The following is a 6,000-nucleotide window of genomic DNA, read 5'->3' as shown; positions in this document are numbered from 1 at the left end:
AGCATTCAAGCTCAATTGGCAAATCTTACTTCTCAATTGTCGCAGATTGCTGAAAGGACCACAATACAAAATGTCCCTACATTTAGTGCGTCTTATAGGCAAGGATACCAAGCCAATCAATATCCACAAAGCGATTGGAGTGATCATTCAAACTCTATGTGGTGGGAAGCTCAACAAGTTCAACATGAAGCATATTGGCAGCCATATGAGGAGTTCTGTTTAAGACCTATGCAGCCGCCACAACCTTATATGCAATATGCTCAATCAAACTCAGGTTCGTCAATAGATTATAATCAAATTCTTAATGAATTAAACTCTTTGGTGCAGGGTTCACAAAATCAAGCTAAGGAGACTCACCAAGAAACATATTGGCAACCATATGAGGATTCATATGCACCACCACAGCCTTCCCCTCAATCTTCACATCCAAATTCAGGTATATCAAATTATTATAAGGAAGTTATTCAACAACTGAATTCTGTGGAGCAGGGCAGGGAAGCTCAACCATTTCAACAAGACGCATTTTGGCGACCAATTGAGGATTTCTATCAAGCAAAAAAGTTGGCTGAGTGGAACAGTCAATTTAGGCAGAATGCAGAATGCATGGAACAAATTCAAGAACAAATGGTTGAAGATGAGCCCATGGATGAATTGCTACTGCTCGAAGAGGAGGAGGATGCACAAGGCACGGCAAGGGAAGAACAACCCTTGCCGCAACCTCCCAATATTCCTACACCACCCCATTCAAGTAAGGTTGTTCCAAATTTAATTATTTCTAACTTTGTTCCCCCAAATGCACCCTTCCCTGGCAGGTTCATACAATCCATGAAAGATGAGGGGAAGAAAGACATCTTGGACACCTTTCCAACAATTCACGAGGAAAAAGTGGTTGAGGAGCATCTTGAATTCATCAAGGAGGAAATTGGAGTGGATCACACAGCCACAACCTTCAAAATGTCCAATCTGAATGAAAACAACCCTTGTGCATTTGTTGAATGTGCTGCGACTTTAGAGCCAATATTGCAGCCCATATGTAAGCCACCTACTCAAATCCAATTTGGTGAAAGAGTTTACATGGATCTTAGGACAGATCTCTATTCCACTCCATACAAAGATCCAATTCTTGAATGTTTTGAGAAGCATTTCGTGGAGGATGTACTTAAGTTCTTATTGGAGCATACAGGTAAGCCGCCTCCCCGAATTTCAATTTTCTTTTATACTAATATGTTGTTAATGATCCAGGCGCCCACTTTAGAATTTGAACCATTACCGGATCATCTCAAGTATCACCCCCCATTCAACGATAAATTCCATGCCGGGGGTCCTAAGTGAGAAAAGAAGTTCTTCGTCCGGCTGCAAGACGTAAAAGAAAGCGCTACTTGGGAGGCAACCCAATACAGTGAATAAAACAAAGTTTTTTCATTAATTTTCGAGAAATTACAAATGTATCTAACAAATAGAGCTTCACAAAGGTTGTTTTTGTTTTTGTTTGCGTGAAGACCCACTACGAGGCAAAACTCTAGAAGCGGAAGGCATAGAAGCGGAAGGCATCGGAGCGAGAGGCATGGGAGCGATAGGTATCGGAGATAGAGCATTCCAGGCCCCAATACTTGGCGGAACGCTGGATGACCCAGGAAAAAGGTGCCCCTGGAAGAAAGACGCAAGCCGTTGACGGTCACTTTGCATCCGACCTTGAGATTCTTGCATCTCATCAAGCTTCCTCTTCATGCCCGACGAATAGTTATTGGCAAGCACATGCAAAGTTCTATTCTCATACTTAAGTTGTTTGATCTCTTGTTTCAGGTTCTCCACCTCCGCCATCAAAGATTCAACCTGACGGGAGCGAGCAATGAGGCGTTGGCCCATGTTTGACACAGAACCAGCGCACTGAACGCTGAGAGCCAGGGACTCTTGAACGGCCAACTCATCGGACCGTCCTGAAAGCAGCTGACTGTCTTTGGGAGTGAGGAGGTTCCGAGCCACTATCGTAGCCGTTGTGGGATCCGTCATCACAGAGTCCTCATCTGTAAGAGGGCCATGGGAAGATAAGAAAGACGGGCACCATACCTTACCCTGACGAGACGCGACCGGATCACTGCTTAGACTCAAATCTAAGCAAAGGTTCGATGGGTTGGATGAGCTAGCCATTGTTCACGAAGTTAAAAGAAAAGGGGTGGACGGAGTAGATTTTCAAAAAGGGCCGGAGACGAGTTTCAAGAATGGAAAATCTTTAGAGTGTGTAAGTTGGCGGTGATCGATAGCTCTATAAAAAGCCAAGGCAACGCGTCCACCAATTCGAAAAGCCTCGGCTTTTCAGAAATCGCGTTCAACACGTGGAGGCCATCATCGCAACTACACGTCTTTAGCCGACAAGCGCAAAGTTCGGCGACGCTTTATCTGCTTTTCAGAAAACGCGTGCAGCTTTATCGAAGAGGCGTCTTCAAAGATCGAAGAGTCGTCACTATTCCAAAAAGCCGGATTTGCGGGATCAAAATGTTTGTCGACAACGGTAAAAGAACAGTATCACCACTTGCTATTGAATTCCCTATATATGTCGACCTTCATTTTTTTTTGGCAAGACAGAACTGAAGAAAATGCCCAACTCTTTCTCACCTCTGAGGGTGCACTCCCAGCAAAGCCTTTCAAAATACTCCATTCTTTCTTCTTCCCCAAAGATGATACCAGATGCCTGGAGTACTGATGACCCAGGAGGAAACAGCACCACAAATACATGTGCTGATTCATTCACCGCTTCTTCAAAAGCAAAGGTATCTCATATCATCAAGGGCAAAAGCAAAGGTATATCATATCATGCTCTTTCCCTGTCTTTTCCTTTGTCCTTGATATTACTTGCATGGCAAAGTGAAAGAAGCAATCAGCCGGCACTTGGAGTCTATCTGGACTCTATTCCCTGGTTGCTTACCTAGCTTTGCTGAGCTATCCTCTAACCCTCTTCAATACGAATTGGAGAGATTGAACAAAGAAACAGATAAAAGGAGGAAGCTCAGACCTTCGGGGGAGACCAAAGGAAGCCTGCTACCCAGTTCACGAGTAGCACAAAGGAAAATCAACGATGGGAGCAGCACATTTCAAGAGTAAGCCTGTGGAATCACTCAAGATGGAGCCTCACTGCAATCACCAAGGAGAAGATGGAATTTACACTCCATAACCAGATTTGCATCTCTAAAACTCTTCTCTTTGATAGATACATTCTGCCATGTTTAGTATGTTTAGTTGTTGTTTTATATGTTTTCTTTTGTTTGGTGTGTTTTAAGCTTAAAACATTGAGGACAATGTTTGATTTAAGTGTGGGGGGGTAACTAAGTATGTTGATGCAAATTTGTTGGATTTTATCACCCATAACTTCAAGTGTTGTTCCTTGCTGTTTTAAAATGTTTTTAAACTGTTTTAATGTGTGTTGACTTAAAAATCCGAAAATCCCATAAAAATTTGAAAAATTGTTTTGAAAAACCCAAAAAGAGTTGTTTTAAAGTTGTTTTTGTGTGTTTGTGTCGTAGGTCACCTTCCAACGCAATGATGAGGATTTGGTTTTTAATTGCATGATGGTTAAAGAAAGTTACAAACATGGAAGGACGTTTGATATACTCTTTGGTTTATGCTTGGTTGTCGTTATAGTTTACGAATTCACATGCAATCACAAAGAAAAAAAATTAGTTTTTATAACATGCTTGAAGGAATGAGCTCAAACTAACACTACATCCCTGTGAGACTTGAGCTTAAACGTTTATTTGGAGAGTTAAAATCTGTGCATTCTTTGTTTTCTAAAGTCGTTGCATGATCTCATTATTCTTTGCTTGGTTGCTACTTAGAAGGCGTTTCATCACTTAGTTCCAAATGCTAGAACTCATGCCCATTTCATTCAAAGCATGTCATTGATTTGCATAACACGTATTCAAGATGAAGTTGTGTAGTGACCACCATAGCCAAATTGCCATATTTCCCTTTTCATTTGTTTTATAGGATTTAACCCCGTTGAGCCTTGTGTAGCCTACTTTCTTTGTTAACCCACATTATCTTCACCTAGCCTAGATTAGGACCATCCGTACCCTTGTTCTTGAAGCATAGTAAGCATGAATGAATTCCCTTTGATTAATGTGTGCAGAAAATAAGTGTGGGGGAAAGTGTATTCATGTGAGTTTTTGTGCCATAGGCACGGTAAGAAAAAAAAAAAAAAAAAAAAAAAAAAAAAAAAAAAAAAAAAAAAAAAAGAAAAGAAAAAAATGGAAAAAGAGTTGAAAATAGTTGAAAAGTATTGGTTGTTGAAGTAAGGGCCCAAAACAATGAATTAGGCCCTAAGAGTTGTTTGAATCTCCCCTATTTGTTTAAAAGTTGATTTCTGCATTCTAAGGGAATTCTAGGTCTTAATTACTTTACTTATTATTGCTTAAAGAACGTTTGTTATTCCTTACCTTCCCTTGTTAGCCAAAACCCCAAGCCCCGTTACAACCCTTGACTTCTATCTTGAGTGTTGTGCATTTCAAATGTGGAGTTTGAATTTGGTATGAGCATATGGTGTCACTGGTTCTCGCATCTAAGTAGTAGCATCCCATTCATGAGATCATATCCATACACGTTTAATTACTCCCGAAATTGCTTTCTTTGTATAACGTATGTGAGTATTAGTCTTTCATGTTTACATCAATCTTCTCACATATAACTAGTGTAGGGTGTGTAGTCAGAAAATTTGAGTGAAAATTGAGTGCATAACGAGTGAGGAATTGAGGGAATTCTCTAAGGCATGTTACTACATTCAAAATATGTTTTAATTGATTAAATGCGAACTAGTGAATGGTGACTATGATTAAGTATGTGCTTGAGGGAAAGGAAGACTAAAAGCCATGTGAGTAATGAATTTTGACATGTCATGTTTCATTGGAAATCCCTGAGGCGAACGTTGGAAGGTTTAGTTTTTGGTTTTGGTTAGTTTGTTTCGTTTTGTTTTCTTTCTTTTGTTTGTTTTGCTAGAGGACTAGCAAAAGCTAAGTGTGGGGGAATTTGATAGGAGCATATTTATGCGCCTTAGTTAGCTAGTTCTTATGCATTTTTGTTATGTTTTCTTCGTTAAAGTAGTATTTTAAGCTACTTTCATGTGTTTTCAGGTTTAAAGGACATATTACATAAAATGATGCAATTTGGAGCTTTTGGAGCAAAACTGAGCTGGAATGTGGTGTATGCAAATAGAGCACGAGGAATGGACGTCCAAAACAATGCATCACACAATCTTCCTCCTAAGCCGTGCATCCCACCATTCATTCCATTATTTTTCAGTCACCATCTACCATTTTCTTTATTCCCCATTCATTCTTAAAACTGGTGGATCTTTCTCTCCAATTATTTATTCACAAACCGTAGCCCTACATACATATATTCCTCTGATTCATTCATACATTTACCACCACCATAACCTAATTCACAAAGTGCCGTAGCCACCATAAGCTAATATCCCATTTTCCATTCAAAATGTACATTCCACTAACCCCATTAATTCCACCACCATAACCTAATTTAAATCCCAAAACCCGTGCAAACCATTTCCCATTTAAACTACATCCACTTTAAACCTTCCACCCATTATCACCTAACCACCACTTCCCATTATCCTATACCAATCCGTGCATTACCTCCACCATGCCTTTTTTCTAATCTAATATCCCCCCACCATTCCACCTACACCACTATATCCCATTCACAAACCGTCCACTTCCCATTTTTAAATCCACCACTTCCCATTTTCCTTCCATATTGCCGTGCCATATCCCACTAATTATCCATTAAACCATTATTCTTTGCAGCACATTCAACCTATTATTTCATCCGTAGCACCATCACCCACCACTCTAATTATTATACCCACCATCCCACCATCCGCACTAGCCCATTATTCCATTTATAATCATCCACTTCCCATTATCCCATATATTTACCCTAAACCGTGCATTTCAAGAGGCTAGACTAATAAACCATATTCCCCCCATCATC

The sequence above is a fragment of a genome, unplaced genomic scaffold (genome assembly GCF_019419815.1).
Source record: "Pyrus x bretschneideri cultivar Hongxiangsu unplaced genomic scaffold, Pyrus_bretschneideri_v1 Contig31, whole genome shotgun sequence".
Lineage (NCBI taxonomy): Eukaryota > Viridiplantae > Streptophyta > Magnoliopsida > Rosales > Rosaceae > Pyrus > Pyrus x bretschneideri.
The sequence above is the reverse complement of the archived record's forward strand: the minus strand, read 5'-3'. Positions refer to the sequence as shown.